General features: G+C 35.0%; 1 long non-coding RNA gene across 1 annotated transcript in view; it reads right to left on the bottom strand.

The window, feature by feature from the left end:
• LOC149682794 (uncharacterized) overlaps nt 1-20515 on the bottom strand; it is a 524355-nt gene that overhangs the window by 37168 nt on the left and 466672 nt on the right. The window lies entirely within an intron of this gene.

The following is a 20515-nucleotide window of genomic DNA, read 5'->3' as shown; positions in this document are numbered from 1 at the left end:
CAATAAATACAAATCAGTGCCGCACTAAGAAAGTCGTCAAGAAAATGGCCGAAGAAACCCTGGAAATTGTCTGGGAGCACGCGTCACTCTTGTGCGCCGAACGTAAGCAATTACGTCATCACTAATATTTTAAATGAGTTCACCATCGCTTAGGGGATATAATTAACCCTCTTAAGGTGGTCAAATACACCGCAATCGACGTTCCTGCTCTCACGATGTGATCCAAATATCACCATCGAGGATATCGCCAAACACCTGGAATCCCTAGACATTGATACTGATAACATAAGAATATCATGTTATAAACAGGGAGACTTCTGGTCGTCCAATTACATCATTGAATGTAGTGGGAAACTCGATGACATTATCCTCGATAGAGCTAACTGGCCAAGCCCAATGACCATCCGAAGGCACCGTAACTCCAAACCTCAGGTGGACGAAGTCTGACTGGCCAATACTAGCACCCTTACTCACCCAAACCAATATAAAACTCACGGCTATATAAGATCTCAACAGAAAAAGGAACCATCAACAGTTTATCCAAAAGGACTAAAAATCGCCCACCTGAACGTTAGGAGCTTACAGCGTCATATTTCCGACATTACTTATCTACTGAAGAACTTCAATATTGATATCCTGGGATTATCAGAAACATGGCTATCTGACACAGTCCAAGACATAGTAGTTACTATCCCCAATTACGTTCTCATTAGAAAGGACCGCACCCATAAAACGGGAGGTGGTGTGTGTATCTATCACAAGGATACACTACCAATTTCGCCTCTCAACATAAAGATGGACGACATCAAATCCACGCTGGAAACGTTATGGTGTGGGATCCATGAGAGAAACTGCAAACCAATGTTTCATAGGTAAGTCATGGATAAAGAATGCGCGTGCGGAAATTTGTTTTCACGCTATAGGATCGGCAACTCCCTATCTCGAACGACAGCTTATTCTGTATATACTCTGATACTACATTGGTTTTCAGCACGCGCAAAGCTAGGTCTCTATGTAATCTAGCCTTGCGCGTGCTGACAAGAGACAAAAAACTTCAGGATCTTCAGGATTTAAAATCGTTTAAAATATCCTGAAGTTTTTGTCACTTGTCAGCACGCGCAAGGCTAGATTACATAGAGACCCAGCTTTGCGCGTGCTGACAACCGATGTTGTAACAGAGTATATACAGAATAAGCTGTCGCTCGAGATAGGGAGTTGCCTATCCTGTAGAGTGAAAACAAATTTCCTCACGCGCATTCTTTATCCATGGGTAAGTCGAGATCACCTCTAACTCGGATCATAGCCCACTCGATCAGTTTAACCCGTGATCGAGTGGGCTATGCTCGGATTCACATCTTCCATATAGTTCGCTTGCGAAATGCGAACTCGACTTACTCGAGTCGGAAGTTCGGAACCGATTTCTATTAAAAGATAGATCAGTATGTCAGTACGGATCGTTTGGTAAATCAAAATCAGCATAAACACTTTGGCGGGAATAAAACCAATGTTAAAACCGGTCCGGAAATTATGCGTTTTTCTCTTCAAGATCTAACTGAGAAGTTCATGACGAAATAAAGAAAACCGCAAGGGATTTCAGACAGGGCTCTACACGAGGGGGAAACCACTTATGAAATCAGGTGTACAAAATTTTTTAAATCACGATTGAAGTACATAAATTATTTTTGAAGTCTCTATAAATCGCAAAATTTGGTTGAAATCTCGGAAGTCTTAGTAAGTCCCTAGAGAATCCCTTGAAGCACCGCCTCCTATATTAAATCCAAGCCCGTTCGCCGTCCCAAAAAATTTTCCAGAAGTGGATTTTTAATTCACCAGTCTCTACCGCTAGAGGCGCGATTTTACCGTGACGTAAGAGATTTTGAAAACGACCGTTATTTTCCTCTTTTTGAATTGGTTAATTAATGTCTATGCTAGGTTGGAGATCTTTGATATTTCAGATGAAATAAATAAATGAAAACTGCTAAAACAATTAAACATGTTCTTATATTAAGTTTTCCATTTCAAATTTTAGTTTACTTTGTTTAATTTTCTTCGCTTAATGAGGGAATTTATTCACTTTAAAGTTAAACCACCGTTGTTAAACTACAGTTTTCAAATTCAAGGGTGAAATTGTACACAATTAGTTCAGCGCAGTATATAATAACATTCAATTGTTTATCTTTGTTTTCCTAGATTATCCTGTATTTAGATATAATTTACTAATCAATAATCCTATAATTTACTAATCAAGAATCCTATAATTTACTAATTAATAATCGTATAATTTTTTAATGAATAATCCTATAATTTACTAATCAATAATCCTATAATTTACTAATCAATAATCCTATAATTACTAATCAATAATCCTATAATTTACTAATCAATAATCCTATAATTTACTAATCAATAATCCTATAATTTACTAATCAATAATCCTATAATTTACTAATCAATAATCCTATGATTTACTAATCAATAATCCTATAATTTACTAATCAATAATCCTATAATTTACTAATCAATAATCCTATAATTTACTAATCAATAATCCTATAATTTACTAATCAATAATCCTATAATTTACTAATCAATAATCCTATAATTTACTAATCAAAAATCCTATAATTTACTAATCAATAATCCTATAATTTACTAATCAAAAATCCTATAATTTACTAATCAAAAATCCTATAATTTACTAATCAAAAATCCTATAATTTACTAATCAATAATCCTATAATTTACTAATCAATAATCCTATAATTTACTAATCAATAATCCTATAATTTACTAATCAATAATCCTATAATTTACTAATCAATAATCCTATAATTTACTAATCAATAATCCTATGATTTACTAATCAATAATCCTATAATTTACTAATCAATAATCCTATAATTTACTAATCAATAATCCTATAATTTACTAATCAATAATCCTATAATTTACTAATCAATAATCCTATAATTTACTAATCAATAATCCTACAATTTACTAATCAATAATCCTATAATTTACTAATCAATAATCCTATAATTTACTAATCAATAATCCTATAATTTACTAATCAATAATCCTATAATTTAATAATCAAAAATCCTATAATTTACTAATCAAAAATCCTATAATTTACTAATCAATAATCCTAAAATTTTCCTAATCACTTTCCTATAATTCATATGATTTTAATATTTAAATCTTATTTCCTAATCACTTTCCTATAATTCATATGATTTTAATATTTAAATCCTATTTCCTCATCTAATTTGCATCTCAAATTCCAATTTTTCCTATTCAATTTCAAGATTTTCCCCTACTATGTACTGAAATTAATCTTGGATTATTTCAAATTAATCATCATGATATGAGAAATATAATCAAATACTTATATCACTTTAGTCAAGGTTGTCCAACTAGTCGAAGAAAATGTATTGTGCGAACACAACCATTATTTCGAATCTCGGATAAATCCCGCCACCTATTGGGATAAATGGCATTCCTATACAACATAAAGTCCCCCCTAAAAATTTCACCGTGCACGGGCTTGGATTACATATAGAAGCGGTGCTTGAAGTCATGCGAAGTCCCTTGGAAATCGCTTGAAGTCATGCGAAGTCTCTTGGAAATCTCTCGAAGTCTCTCGGAAATCTCTTGAAGTCATACGAAGTCCTCTTGAAGTCATACGAAGTCCCCTTAAAATCTCTTGAAGTTGATGAAGTCCGTTGGAAATCTCTTGAAGTCATATGAAGTTCTTGAAAAATCTCTTGAAGTCATATGAAGTCCTTGAAAAATCTCTTGAAATCTTATGAAGTTCCTGAAAAATCTCTTGAAGTCCTAGGAAATCCGTTAAAAATGTCTAGAAGTCTATTGAAATTCCGTTTCAAATCTATTCAAGTCTCATGAAGTTCCTTGCATATGAATTTTTTTCTCTCTTTTCGTTTCTTAAAGATTGGGTCGCGCTAGGTTTGGACGTTTGGGTCGATTTGATCGAAAAACGGGTGATCGAAAACTTTCCCAAATGATCGAATTCCCATTTGATCGAATCCCATTTGATCGAATCCCATTTGATCGAATCCCATTTGATTGAATCCCATTTGATCCTCGTCTATCGTTCAACATGTTTTTAAAACCAAAAATAGGTTTACTTTAGGTTATGTAATATTTAATTTTATTTTATTTTGGATATTATTTAATATTTTATTCGTTTTCTGGTACTAATTAATAGGAGAATATTTTGGAAAAGGTGGCAGCTAATTAATAGGAGAATGTTTTGGAAAAGGTGGCAGCTAATTAATAGAATATTTTGGAAAAGGTGGCAGCTAATTAATAGGAAAATCTTTTGGAAAAGGTGGCAGCTAATTGATAGGAGAATGTTTTGGAAAAGGTGGTAGCTTATTAAAAGGAGCATATTTTGGAAAAGGTGTCAACGAATTATTTGAACCAAACCTTACCTAACCTAACCTAACCTAAACTAACCTAACCTAACCTAACCTAACCTAACCTAACCTAACCTAACCTAACCTAAACTAACCTAAACTAACCTAACCTAACCTAACCTAACCTAACCTAACCTAACCTAACCTAACCTAACCTAACCTAACCTAGCCAAGCCTAGCCTAGCCTAGCCTAGCCTAGCCTAACCTAACCTAACCTAACCTGACCCTATGAAAATATTTTGGAAAAGGTGCCCTTTCATTTGGTAATAGGCAAAATCAAGAGGAAATACATTTGATATAAACTTCCCTCGGATAAACTTTTTTCGTCACTATATAGCAAACATGAAAGTGTATGACTTGATTAGAAACAACACATTGTATTTAATAAACGTTCTTCGTCACTATATGGCAAATCTGAAAGTGTCTGACTTGATTAGAAACAACAAGAATTATATTTGATATTTTTAACATACCTTCGAGGATTCGAACCAGCAACCTCCCGATCCGCAATCCAGTACCGTATCCATTACGCAAGCGGGTCGATGAAGGCTCTTGCATTTTAGATTAAATGTATACTATTTCTATCATATTATTATTTTAGGGGGATATATATAATTTTTATTCGATCAGAATTACTTTCGATCAATAGGGACAAAATGCGCTCCCGTCAGAATTATTTTCGATCAAACTAATTTCGATCAAATAAGACTTTTTCGATCCCCCAATTTTCGATCATTAAGGAATATACCAGGTTCGGAGTGGAGCGATATTCCACCTGATTGGCACAATACACACACCAGTGATAAGCTTGAGGTTCTTTCGCACTTCACTTCTAATGTTTGCGGTCAAGCTACACAGCTTATGTTATTCAAAGAATACGATAGTATTGTTTAAGGTTTGCGGGTTTTTTTTCGGAAAATCGTAGCTGGAAATTTCCTCTTCTACAACTATTATTTTCAAGAGTCTCTGTCCGTTTTGGAGTAACGCCTCCTCTACAGGGGTCACTCAATTTTCGGCTGTTTTTGGAGGTGCAATGCAACCAGACCCTCGTGCCAGACACTTTCCCCCTGTATTTTTTGCCTTTTTGGACTTATTGTCGGCGGCAAATCATTCTGTTTTCAAAGAATATTTGTAAACGATATATTTTTGTTTGTGACGAAGTTTTATAGGTAAATATACAAAGAAGGATTAGTTAATTGAAAAATATAACAAATCGTCACTATCGAGTGACGTATATAGTCTGGAGAAATGGCTCTTGTGCTCAGAATCATAAGATCATGGATAAAGAATGCGCGTGAGGAAATTTGTTTTCATGTTGTAGGATAGTTTGAAAACAAATTTCCTCTCGCGCATTCTTTATCCACGGCTTAAGTATAAGTAACGTGTCAAGTCATGTAAAAAATCGCTCCGTGATGACGATTTCTTATTTTCAACAAGTTCAGCAAGACCAAATACTTTATTTAAAAGGAGAAAGAGACCATAAAGCGCAAGCGTCCAATTAACTCAGGCACGCGTTGGGCCCCATATGAAAATGACAGATGTCCGAGGAGTCAAAAGGCAACCTTTCAAGAGATCATCTCCCTTATGCTATTTTAATTTGGTCTTTCGTCAGTCAGAGCGCATTTTACCGCTTAAAAAATAAACCTAAAAAAATTGCCCTCCGCCTACCACGACCGACCAAATGAATTTAGGGGAGAGTGAAAACCACAAATGAGCTCTTATCACGCCCAAAGTGAAATATGACTAAGCTATTTTTAATATTAGACCTATAGCGTACTCGATGTGCTAGTATCGGAAGTTGATTTTTAGAAGTAGGGCATGGTTTGTTCTTTATTCCTTACTGGTTTTTGATAGAACTGCGTGGTTGATATCAGATACACTATAGGGAAGGATTTAGAATGGTTTGGTCGAGTTTCTCAACGTTGGGTCCACGAACCCCTTGCCATTAAGCATTTTAAGAATGTCCTATAGACCATTTCGAAAATTGTATATGGAGAAACCAACAAAAAGGCGCGAGGCCGTCATTGGGGTATTCTCCCTTGCGCCAAGAAGCAACGCCAGACGGAGCCCGAGCTAGAGCTCGGCATTATCTATCCATTATCCACGTTATTTTAACTTTATCTGTTCTCGAAATTTATCCACAGAACTTGCAAATCGTATTATATCCACAACTTTGTTTATAAATAATCGGTTATTCATCAATTTGTGGATAATGGATTGAATATACACAGCTCTAGCCCGAGCTCGCTGTAAGGGGGGATAATGTACAGACTGTTAAAGAAGTCTTTGCGCGTTGCAGTTTTTGCACATATTTTACTATATTTCGAAAACTATGCCAGCTAGCGCTCTGGAATAAATTGCATTATGATAATTTTTCAATTTTCTTTCATATTTTATCCGTTTCATAGTTGTCCATTGCAAACTTTTACCGGAAACCGGAAGTGTCCAAATTAGCAACTTTTTAAATATTGGATTCTCGCGGTTATAAATGCGATTTTTGGATTCCTTGGGGTCGATTCATGTTTGAAACGTTTTCACCAAATTCAATTCGGATGAGTAGGTCACGAGTAATTAGCCTTTATTCAAAATCTGGCAACTTCGATTTAAATGGCGATAATTAATAATCGAGAATCGAATCTTTGTCGAAATAATGCTTGTTAGATGTTATGGCGCTTTAAGCATATATATATGTTAGGTCTTGTGGCGCAATGCTTTGAAACAAATCCGTCGTTCATTAAGAGAAAACCCGCGTATTTTGAAGAGGATAAGCGGTTTGAAAAAGTTGTCAATTGGGCCATGACATAATAATATCTAGAACTCATTAATTATGTCTGGGTCTTCAGCCCGACTCATTGCAGCCCAGTGAAAATTTCATTCATGATGGCATATGCGCTGCACGAGAGACCTTAAAATAGACAAATTGGACTATTCCATATATATAAAACAACTTCAGAGGAGATAGCTTTCAAGCTAGGAACATTCGCTACACCATTGAGCGTCGCTAAACGGAACCTGGTGTTGTCTATAGCTTTGTTGAAAATAAGTATATAAGGTGTATATAATTGATGTGCATTTTTGTATGAATGTTTTTTAAAGAATTAGGCCTAATTCACGCGCGCGCGAAATATTCATGTTTTTTGTTTGTATTAATTTGTGTTTTATATATTTTTTGTAAACTTTGGATTATTATTGTTCCTTGCAAAACAGTATAGATAGCTTTAGTCGGATATTTTGTATAAGAAAAATAAATATAACTGCTTTAAATAGAATCTTTGACCGAAGGGATCGGTTCGCTTGAAAAACAAAGTAGAAAGACTAGTTAGTTTGGATAGGACTGTTCAAAGATTCAGGGTATTATATGAAATGCACGTACACTGTTTCAAAGTTAAGATTAAGAAAAATAATAGAGAAAATGAGGGGATAGAATAATAAGGGTAAAGGCCGATGCTCTGGCCATAAATGCAATTGGTAAAAACAAAACTAAACTTTTAATATGGGGTGGAAAATAGAAATTGAACTTTGAGACCTAGCAAGAAGTTAGGAATCCTCACTTGGACATAAGAGAAAAGTCAGTTGGTATGGTTATGGGCTAGCGAAGAAGCGAGAAGTCCTTAAATAGGCATAAGAAAATAAAATGTTGTTAGCAAGCAAAGAAGCTAGAAGTCCGTAGTCGGACATAACTTAAATGGAAATTGTTGAGATCTAGCAAAGAAGCTAGAAGTCCTAGTTGGACATAAGAAATAATAGAAATGGAGCTCAGACCTAGGCAAGGACCTATAGTCTTCGGACATAATAATAAAAGAATGGAACTTGGAAATTTGAAAGGTAGTCTTCGGACATAATAATTAAAGAATGGAACTTGGAAATTTGAAAGGTAGTCTTCGGACATAAGGAAAGAATAGAAAATAAGAATAGCTTTGGAAAAGAGAGTGTCTTGTTTTTAAAAGTTCAATAAAGCTAACGACATTCTTCAGTTTGAAACTCTGAGGAAGTCGTGTTATTTGCATATTTTATTATTGTGTTTCACTTTTTAACAAATTATCAATAAAGATACTAAGTATAATATTTTCCAAAAATTCTTCAAACAGACACTGTTTCTTTCCTTAATAATCTTAAAACCCAAAGTTTCCCGAATATCCCAATTACGATCTAGATAATAAATATGTGTGATCAAGTTAACAACAGCATGGGGGATTTATTTTCAATTTGCTACACCTTGATTCCCGAAGTTAGTGTTTTTGCCATAGAAGATAAACAAAAGGAGTAGCAGGCCAGCAGCGCCGAGAGACCAACTTCACTTTTTACCATTCGGGCTCATTTTAGCTGCAAGCAGTTATTTTCAGTTTTTAACTTTGTTACCGGCTTGCATTTTTGTTCATTTAATTTTTCCCTTACAAAAATCTTCTTAAGAGTTCTAAAGGAATTTCTTTGGAACCCTACGGAGCCCTTGGGATAATTTTCTAAAGAAACTATTTCCAAAGACTTCCTTGGAATTTCCTAAAGAATTCTAGAGACAAATTTCGAAAGAATGTCTTGGGATTATTTTCTAAAGAAATTCTTTAGGGATTCTAGAGATAAATTTCTTAAGAAGGTCTAGGGATTATTTTCTAAAGAAATTCATTAGGAATTCTAAAGATAAATTTCCAAAGAATGTCGTGGGATTATTTTCTAAAGAAATTCTTTAGGGATTCTAGAGATAAATTTCTTAAGAAGGTCTAGGGATTATTTTCTAAAGAAATTCATTAGGAATTCTAAAGATAAATTTCCAAAGAATGTCGTGGGATTATTTTCTAAAGAAATTCTTTAGGAATTCTAGAGATAAATTTCCAAAGAATGTCTTCGGACGGAGCCTCCGAGATATCTAGGCTCATGCATGTCGATTTTTACGTGGGGAAATATCCAGTTTCACAGAGGAAATATTTTTACCCTTTGTGTGTACGAGGTGGCGCTTTAATGACCGTTGCGACCGGGGTCTTCCATAAATTATCGATGACATTTTAGGGGCCGATTATAAAACTTTTATGAAAGCGAAAGGTTTCACCTTTAAATTAACGTAATTTTTTAAGGGCTATTGACTTTTTATTGAATCTATTGGTTAGATTGAATGGATAAAAAAGTAATTATGAGATTTTAACATCGTTGTTTTTTTAGTAAAACAAAACTTCTTGAATTTGCTAATTCACAGTTTTCATATACCATAAGAGGAATTTTTCACTCCTTCGTAACCTTTAATTTTTTTAATGTTAACATTTTTTTCCTTTACTTCTTTGGAATGATTGTTTAATAAAGGTCTTCGGAAATTTTCAAAAACATTTTTTAACTATCCGCGACCTCGGCTTCACCGCTCTACGTCTATACCTTGCCCTAATATTGTAGCAGTCGACGGGGTCATGAGGCTGAACTTGTTTATTTTACGGTGCTGAAAGCGCCACCAAGCGGGAAAACACAGCGAACTAAATTAGTCAAAAAAATATTCTCGCTTCGCTACATGCATGGGCCTAGATATCTCGGAGGCTCCGCTTCGGACTATTTTCTAAAGAAATTCTTTAGGTATTCTAGAGATAAATTTCCAAAGAACTTCTTGGGATTATTTTCTAAAGAAATTCTTTAGGAATTCTAGAGATAAATTTCCAAAGAATGTTTTGGGATTATTTTCTAAAGAAATTCTTTAGGAATTCTAGAGATAAATTTCCAAAGAATGTTTTGGAATTATTTTCTAAAGAAATTCTTTAGAAATTCTTGAGATAAATTTCCAAAGAACGTCTAGGGATTATTTTACAACGAAATTCTTTAGGAATTCTTGAGATAAATTTCCCAAGAACGTCTAGGGATTATTTTCCAACGAAATTCTTTAGGAATTCTTGAGATCAATTTCCAAAGAAAGTCTAGGGTTTATTTTCCAACGAAATTCTTTAGGAATTCTTGAGACCAATTTCCAAAGAAAGTCTAGGGTTTATTTTCCAACGAAATTCGTTTGGTATTCAAGAGAAAAATTTCCAAAGAAGGCAGGGTTGGCAACTACCTATCCAGTCCGGTTTAAACCACCTGGTTTAATCCGGATTAATCCACTTTAAAAAATCCACCTAAAATATCCGGCTTAATTATGAATGGGGAAAAATCAATTTTGTGCCATAAAAATAAAACAAAACCAGAAACAAGACAAAAATATATGAAGCGATAACTAAAGATTACTTATTATAAATGATAAAACTAATAGTTATGTTAGCAGTTACTGTCCAGTTACAGCTTACAATATATTACCAGTATTACTCGAACTTAAAGCATAACGTGGTTCCAGTGGATCCCCTACAAGTTGACTTTCCTTACGAACTCCAGTTTTGGCTTGGGAAAGCTAGAGGCATTTGTGGGCGGGATTTATACGTGCATGTATAAATCCCGCCCACTAGCCTTTGCCAAGCCAAACCCGGAGTTTAGAAGGAAAGTCCCCTTGTAAGGGATCCACTGGAGCCGCGCTAGTGTTAGGCTCGTGCACTCAGGAAAGAAAATTAAGAAATAGATTTCATGAAAACATTTTAGCAGTTAAACTAGAAGACGATTTTGTATTGGAACCTGGGCTAGGGGTCGGGGAGTGCCCCAAAACCCAAATAAGAGCTAAACAGAAGTACTTTGCCTTCAAAAAAACCTAAAATGACTCGTGTTTTTAAATAATCCGGATAAATCCAATAAAATCCGGTTTAATCCAATAAAAACCACTGGTCTGGATTTTATTCAAATTATCCGGATTTTTGCCAACCCTGAAAGAAGGTTTATTTTCCAACGAAATTAGTTACGAATTTTAGAGATGAATTTCAAAAGGCCAGATATATTGCAATTATGCTTTACATATAATTACCTCAAAATATTTTACCCAAATTGTTTAGCTAAAGTTTTCCTAGATAGAAATTAACTTTATGGTTAAAAAAATAAATAAAAACGTTTCACGAAGGCTTGTCCCGTAGCTAAGGCTCAGCAAGCGCTGAAATGGAATGTCATATTTACCTATTTTTTATTTATTTATTTTTTTGCCTTTAATAATCCGTGAGGTGTTTATGTAAAGGATAAAATAGATTAAAAGTAAAATAAGAGTTATTAAAATCGTTATGTTTAGATTTAAAGGGAGTATAAGCTGTCAGTCGGAATTTTTGCTTAATTATCTTTATTTCGAGCGTAATTAGAGTCCAAAATAAATATTTTTTTTAAAAACATTGTAGAGAAAACTAGCTTAAACGCGTTTCTGATACTCAAAAAACTTTCAGTGAATATACATTATTAAATTTAACAACAACGTCTGTATCTACTGCTTGACCGTTGAAGCCTCCAAAACCCACTTAGTACCAAATACAATTGCACAAGGTTAAAACTTTCTGCCGTTTACGGATGTTTTAAGTCGATAAAATGTCTGACATTAAAAGCAATTTCACACTGCATGCGAAAACTTAACTCGCTATAAGGGGTGTAGTTCAGCATATAAGAACTACACTTCCTGTATTGGGATATGGTTCTGCATGTAAGAACTATCCTCGTTTCAAGTGGCTAAATTAATTTACCACTTCTCTATATATTTCCCAAGAAAATTCCATCGATATTTCCCACGAAATTTCCAAAGATATTTCCCAAGAAACTTCCAAAGATATTTCCAAAGTAGTTTCCAAAGATATTTCCAAAGTAGTTTCCAAAGATATTTCCAAAGTAGTTTCCAAAGATATTTCCAAAGTAGTTTCCAAAGATATTTCCAAAGTAGTTTCCAAAGAAAAAGAGGCCAATATTCCCCAATTTCCTAAAGAAAGCCTTAAGGAATTCCATAGAAATTTCCCAAGGAATTTTCTTAAGAGTTCTTAAGAAGATTTTTGTAAGGGAAGTATCACCCACCGTTCACTATGACTGTTTCTGTACACATTGGCTCTGTGACTCTGCCTCAGGACCCTGCCTACGTTTACGTTCAAGGGGACTACCATCTCCTCTATACAACCCTTCGCGACTATGATTGGTCTGATGTTCTCGATTGTACTGATGTTTATTATAGTGCTGAATTAATTACAAATCGTTTTATTACTGCCATGAACCTGGCAATCCCTAAGAAACTTAAGCGCGGCCATAGCAAATTTCCCAATTGGTATTCACAGGATCTTAGAAAGGCACTCCAACAAAAACGTTACTATTTTAAGAAAAAGAACAGAACTGGTGCTCTGTCTGATGCCATAGAATTTCGTAGACTTCGTGCTACGGCTAGGCGCCTTCTCGCACGTGATCGTGCTGTCATGGTTACGGCCTTACAGCACGCACTTTCGCACCCTAAAACATTTTGGAGATATATCAAGGGCAACCTCGGGGTAAGGTCTGACACCATTGCTTTAAAGCGGGGAAGAGCTTTGGTGACTGATCCTTGCGAACTTGCGGAACTTTTCAGGGCTCACCCTTACAAAAATCTTCTTAAGAACTCTTAAGAAAATTTCTTGGGAAATTTCTTTGGAAATCCTTAAGGCGTTCTTTAGGAAATTGGGGAATATTGGCCTCTTTTTCTTTGGAAATTACTTTGGAATTTTCTTGGGAAATATCTTTGGAATTTTCTTGGGAAATATCTTTGGAATTGTCTTGGGAAATGTCTTTGGAATTTTCTTGGGAAATGTCTTTGGAATTTTCTTGGGAAATGTCTTTGGAATTTTCTTGGGAAATGTCTTTGGAATTTTCTTGGGAAATGTCTTTGGGATTTTCTTGGGAAATATCTTTGGAATTTTATTGGGAAATATCTTTGGAATTTTCTTGGGAAATATCTTTGGAATTTTCTTGGGAAATGTCTTTGGAATTTTCTTAAGAAATGTCTTTGGAATTTTCTTGGGAAATGTCTTTGGAAATATCTTTGCAATTAACTTGGGAAATATCTATGGAATTTTCTTGTGGTACATATAGAGAAGGTTAAGGGGTAAATTAATTTAACCACTAGAAACGAGGATAGTTCTCTCATGCAGAACCGTCTCCCAATACTGGAAGCGCAGTTCTTATATGCTGAACTACACCCCTTATAGCGAGGGAAGTTCTCGCATGCAGTGTGAAATTGCTTATGAAGTCAGACATTTAATCGACTTTAAAACATCCGTAAACGGCAGAACGTTTTAACCTAGTGCAATTGTATGGGGTACTAAGTGGGTTTTGGAGGCTTTAATGGCCAAGCAGTAGATACAGACGTTGTGTTTAAATTAAATAATGTATATTCATTGAGAGTTTTTCGTGTATCAGAAACGCGTTTAACCTAATTTTATCTACAATGTTTTTGAAAAAATATTTATTTTTGACTCTATTTACGCCCGAAATAAAGATAAAACATGCCATAAGAGAATTAAGCAACAATTCCGACTGCCAGCTTAGATTCCCTGTAAATCTAAACATAACGATTTTAATTACTCTTATTTTACTTTTAATCCATTTTATCCTTTACATAAACACCTCACGGATAATTAAAGGCAAAAAAAAAAATAAATAAAAAATAAAAAAAAAAAATAGGTAAATATAACATTCCATTTCAGCGCTTGCTGAGCCTTAGCTACGGGACAAGCCTTCGTGAAACGTTTTTAATTTTTTTAACCATCAAGTTAATGTCTATCTAGGAAAACTTTAGCTAAACAATTTGGGTAAAAATGTTTTGAGATAATTATATGTAAAGCATAATTGCAATATATCTGGCCCTTTGAAATTCATCTCTAAAATTCTTAACTAATTTCGTTGGAAAATAAACCCTAGACCTTCTTTGGAAATATATCTCTTGAATTCCAAACGAATTTCTTTGGAAAATAAACCCTAGATCTTCTTTGGAAATTTATCTCTAGAATTCTTATCGAATTTCTTTGGAAAAAAAACTCTAGAGATTTTTTGGACATTTATCTCAATAGTTCCTAACGAATTTCTTTGGAAAACAACCCCAAGCCATTCTTTGGAAATTTAGCTCTAGAATTCCTAAAGAATTTCTTTAGAAAATAATCCCAAGACATTCTTAAGACATTTATCTCTAGAATTCCTTAACAATTTCTTTAGAAAATAATCCCAAGACATTCTTTGGAAATTTATCTCTAGAATTCCTTAAGAATTTCTTTAGAAAATAAACCTTATACATTCTTTGGAAATTTATCTTTAGAATTCCTAGAGAATTTCTTTGGAAAAACAAACCTTATACATTCTTTGGAAATTTATCTTTAGAATTCCTAAAGAATTTCTTTGGAAAATAATCCCAAGACATTCTTTGGAAATTTATCTCTAGAATTCCTTAAGAATTTCTTTAGAAAATAAACCTTATACATTCTTTGGAAATTTATCTTTAGAATTCCTAGAGAATTTCTTTGGAAAAACAAACCTTATACATTCTTTGGAAATTTATCTTTAGAATTCCTAAAGAATTTCTTTGGAAAATAATCCCAAGACATTCTTTGGAAATTTATCTCTAGCATTCTTAAAGAATTTCTTTAGAAAATAATCCCAAGCCATTCTTTGGAAATTTATCTCTAGCATTCCTAAAGAATTTCTTTAGAAAATAATCCCAAGCCATTCTTTGGAAATTTATCTCTAGCATTCCTAAAGAATTTCTTTAGAAAATAATACCAAGCCATTCTTTGGAAATTTATCTCAAGAATTCTTTAGGAAATTCCAAGGAAGTCTTTGGAAATATGTTCTTTAGAAAATGATCCCAAGGGCTCCGTAGGGTTCCAAAGAAATTCCTTTAGAACTCTTAAGAAGATTTTTGTAAGGGCACTTTTCGGGTATTGCTGTCGATAACACTGACCGTACTGGGACATACACTTTTGACGCCACTAGCATAGTTAATCACCCTTATACTCTAATGAGGTTATAACACAAGCGGACATTCGTCGGGCGATTGTTAAACTCCCTGCTCAGTTCTCCACGGGGGTCGATGGTGTCCCTCCTTTTGTTATCAAGGGCTATGGGGACCTCCTACTACCTCTGTTAGAACACGTTTTTAATTTGTCTCTTTCTACCGGAATATTCCCTTCCCTTTGGAAACAGGCTGTTGTTGTACCGAATTTCAAATCTGGTGCCGCTTGCGACTCAAAAACTACCGACCGATCTCCCTGTTGTGTGTCCTTGCTAAGGTTTTTGATATTGTTATGCATGTCCATGTCCAGCGTTGGTTTACTATGTTCCCTAATGATTGTCAGCATGGTTTTGTCCCGAACAAAAGTGTGGATACTAATCATGCTGCTTTCATGGACATCGATGCCCCTGTGGTTGAGACCCGTGGTCAGGTCGATGTGATTTACTTATACCTAGCCAAAGCTTTTGATAGAGTTCCCCATAGATTTTTAGGCGATAAATGATTTACATTTGGAATTCATGGTAAACTACTTGATTGAATTTGTAATTATTTGCATTATCGTACCAATGTTGTCAAGTGCAATGGTACGCTATACCTCTGTGTCATATCCTGTACATTGTGGGGTCCCACGGGGTTCATCCCTGGGGCCTCTTCTTTTTAACATTTATCTATATGACCTTCAATACGCAGATCGTCAATCCAATCTGCTTCAGTTTGCCGATGATAATAAACTTATTAAAGTGATTGATTCCATTCAGGATAGGTTGTTTCTACAAAGTGACATTGACGCTGTGTCCCTATGGTGTAATCGCAATAACATACCTATTAATCCGTTAAAATCAATTCACAACTTTGTATACATACCTGCCCTTTTAGAAAAATTAAACTTTCAGGTCTATCAGACATCGCGACACCGCTCCGCTTTTTATATAGCGCATACTAGTTTACACCCCCTCGTTAGGATGCAAAACACATGTAATAAATTCAATGAAACTCTTGATATTTTTCTTTTAAATTTTGTGAACTGAAATTTGAATTTTCACGTTTTCTATTATTACTGAAAATAGATTCACATTCTGCAAACTTATTTTTCTATTAAATTTGGGTATTGAAATTTGATTTGTATAATTTTAAATGTTTTCTGTTTAAATTCTGACAATTTTGTCAGTTTTTAGCCATATCGTAGTATACGATAGGCTCTTAGTTTGACCCGAGCCGTCGTAGTAGTAGTAGTAGTGGCCGGGGTTGTCGCTTCGTTATCGTCAGATTTTAGCTTAAAAGGAACTTTATATTACCACAACCCACTGGGCTCGGTTAGAGATGTAATTTTAATTAAAATTTTTTCAGGTCAGATCCGGGAATCGAACCTGGTTCGCTGGCGCAATAAGCAGACATTCTACCAACTGAACCATAGAGACTTGATAGAAACTCCGAGTTTTTTATTATTTATTCTTATCTCTAAAATATCGGGGTGATGTGGGGTGGGGTACCTCTTAATCTGTGGGGTCGGAAACTTTTGAATTTTTATCTGTGGGGTCGGATACTTATGAATTTGTATGTTTGGGGTTTTTATATTTATTTTCTTTTTATGTATGTGCTAGTTAAATAGATAACGATTTTCCCCGTTTCCTACCGCGCTCAGTCATGTTATGTTTGACTGGAACGTTTTGGCGGTTAATTCAAATGTGGGTTTAGATAGAGCTAACATAGTGTTAAATGAGCGTTATGCGTTTGATCATTTAGCATTGCTAAAGGTAATTCGAGGGGATAATCACTAAAATGCGTAATCACTATAACTAAACTTTCTCTTTCAAAAGTTTCTCGGCATAAGTCCTTGTTAGAAATTTATAAGATGCGATAAGTGTGCATCGGCATAAGTCTATGTTGTAAACTCATCGAGGGGATTATCACTAAAAACTATCTGTTCTTCGATTCACCGGAATATTAGAATTACAGCATAAGTAAATTTATACGGTTATAATTTAACCACTGTTTAGAGTAGGGAATCGAGGGGCTATTCACTCTGATTTTATGCACGGTAAATCATTTAAGCATTGAAAAAGATAGCGCTATTCACTCATTAGGGTAAGGTATAGAGGGGCTATTCACTCGTACGATATGGCTACTATTACGAGCCCTTGGGCCGTCTTGTTCTATTAGTTCTGGGCACTGAAGCTTGCATTGTTTAATTATTACTGTTTTTCAAATTACAGTATATAAGATTTGTTTCCATCATTTATTTTTATTTTGTAAATAGATTATAGTTAATGTATTGACCATTTTTCTATTTATTTTCGGTATTGTAAATTGATTTGTATTATTCTAAGTGTTTTCTCATAAATCTGTACTTGGATTTAAATTCTGACAACTTTGTCAGCTTTCTACTAATTTTTTGGGAACTGAAGTTTGAATACACCTTTCCATTAATGGGGGTAGGAAAACCGTAATAGTCGGCAAAGACCAAATAAAAATATCTAAATGGACTAGTCAAGATTTCGCTATTTTGTGTATTTTACATTTTGTTAGTCCGGCAGCCCTGTAACGTGCACCGCGTTTCGGCTATCGGCAGTAGCAGACGGTTTTGTTTGGAAAAGTTTAGCCAAGGGTTAACCGCTTAAGTGAAGTTTCAGCTTGCCGTTTCGCAACTTTAAAAGCCAAGACTAAATAGAGCTAGGCATTTTCTATCCATTATCCACAAATTGGTGGATAACCGATTATTTATAAACAAAGTTGTGGATTATAATACGATTTAACATGTAAGATCTGTGGATAATTTTCGAGTATGGCTAAAGATAAAATAACGTGGAACATGGGTAGATAATGCCGAGCTCTAAGACTAAATGCGCTCAGTGCTCATAAACATATAGATCGGTTTCCTATCAGAAACCGCACTAAAGGCCTGGCAGCCCGGTTGTATGAAAGCCCTACTTTCCCGAATAGAGTGGGGGAAAGCAATTTATGGAATAAATGGAACGGAGTATTGTTTAAATTTTACTGTTTTTCAAACTACTATATATACGAATTGTTTCCATTTTTATTGTAAGTAGATTCTAATACGTGTATTTACAACATTACTGTGTATAATCCCGTGAATCCTACGCGATTCTTTTTATGCACAATAAACAAACTATTCTATTCTATTCTATTCTGAAACTTTCCTTAGCTAATTCACTATGTTGTTCTTTTTCAATTTCCTTTTCTGACTGTATGCCTTGCTCATTTAAGTTTTTCTCAGGTATAATTCCAAGCTTAATAGCTTCATTCGACATGGCAAAAGTTGGGTCTGAAAATAGATAACACATACAAAACTGACCAGTAACTTAGCCAAGGCTTAAGCTTTAAAACCCAATAACCTTTTAAGCTCCATAGTAATATCGAAAAAATTTCATAAAATACTTACCAGACATATTCTTTCACATTCATTCTCTGCAACACCGATTTTATATACATTTCAGAAGCTATCTGTTAAGTTAACTACACGAAATCCCTCCGGGAGATAACTTGCCGCCATCGCTGATACGTCACTAATTGCGTTGCTCAACGAAGTAATCGGCCTTTATAGCCGATGACTTCGATGCCTGTTCGCTTACAATCGTGACGTCAAACCGGAAGCTCCGAAAATCGTTCAGTGGCGAATGCGCATTCAACGCAGCCTCCGTTGAGCGTTACTGAACGCGCCCTACATTCAAATCTGACATTCGGACAAGACTGTCCAGATTCCAAAGAATCCCGACTACCTTAACCTACATTACATTAGGCATTGGCATTAAACTATAGCAGACGACCTGAAAATAAAGAAATAAGTGAACTATATTTTCGTGCCAACTTACACATGTACCTTGTGTAAAACTACGCGAAAGTAACTCTCCGCCGCGGCATAAGACCAACTCTTCCCGTCGCTCTGTAAGGGGACGGAAATCTTGACTTGAATATGGGAGAACTCATTTTCCCCGTTGCGGGTTAGACTCCAGGCTTCTAGCTCTTCACTTTCTTTATCTATGTGCCTTTGCTAAAACCTTGTAGTAGGCCTGCCTTCGCTACTAATATATTCACCTAAAAGTGGCTTCACTCTACGATACTATAACCTTGAAAAACGTACAGAAATTTTCAAACAGTCATGACTATGCTACTCTAGAATCAATCTTTCCTCCTCCAAGGTTCAATATAAGTTGAGATAAAAATTTTATGTTTATAAATAACCATATCGGCGAAATATATTCCTTTTATTCGAGAAGGCGTAACATCCTGATTGTACTAATTCTTTTTGCGATTAGCTAAAGTAGCATAAAAGGCAAGTAAAGATAATATAAAGTGAGACACTAAGATTTATGTTTTCGTAGTACCACGAATGAATGGAGGGGAGTTGGAATGGCTAAGGTCAAATCATAATAGGCGTGAAATGATCTTGGAAACATCTGGTGTGGCTTATTTTATGTAAGCGACGTCATAGACTGACGAAATACGATTATTTCCCCCTTAAATATTTTCATTGGCTGCCAAAAAAGTGAAAATTCTTTTGCTAACTCCACCCTCTCCGCTCGGCTCCTAGTTTGAAACGACTAGAAATTTACTGCCTTCAGGAGATGGCTAAGCCGACGATTGGGGAGGAGCTACACATTTCAAATAAATAAATAAATAAATAAATAAATAAGGCCTCGCGATATGTTTCCACCATCAAGGGAACACCAGGAGCCCCTTTGGCCATTTCAACCCCCCTCCATACATTCCTGGTAGTACCTATTATAATGTTAAATCTGGCCTTCTCTCGTTTGAATATTTTTCTTTCTTTGTTGCAAACCTGGAAAAGATTTTTGGTTTATCTGCATAGCCGGACATGTATTCAGACGCAAGTTTTCCCCTGTTACCATGGGATACGTGCGGAATTAGTGTGTTAATTTATTGTAACCAAAATGAGATAAACGCGTTTTAACTTTTGGAAATTGAAATCCATGGCAAGGCTTAAGAAGTTTCAAGCAGTTGAAAATCAAGCGAGTACTTAAGAACTTATTTATTCACAACCTCGCTGTAATGCAAGTTGAAGTTACTCTTCTAAGTTAGCGACGTTAGCACCTTTCTAACAAGTCGTCCAATTTAAAATTGTATTATAATACCAAGATGGTTTTACCAACCCTCCGAAATTACGTGTTAAAAGCTGTAGTACAGTGGAGTGAACCAGATAGCATGTTGGAAACACAAGAAATCCGACTGCAAACTATGCATTTGGTATTCAGGGAGTTAAGATCGAATATTTCCCTAG

The sequence above is a fragment of the Phalangium opilio genome, unplaced genomic scaffold (genome assembly GCF_054372755.1).
Source record: "Phalangium opilio isolate 3A_F unplaced genomic scaffold, DU_Popi_V2 ptg000038l_1, whole genome shotgun sequence".
Lineage (NCBI taxonomy): Eukaryota > Metazoa > Arthropoda > Arachnida > Opiliones > Phalangiidae > Phalangium > Phalangium opilio.
The sequence above is the reverse complement of the archived record's forward strand: the minus strand, read 5'-3'. Positions and strand labels throughout refer to the sequence as shown.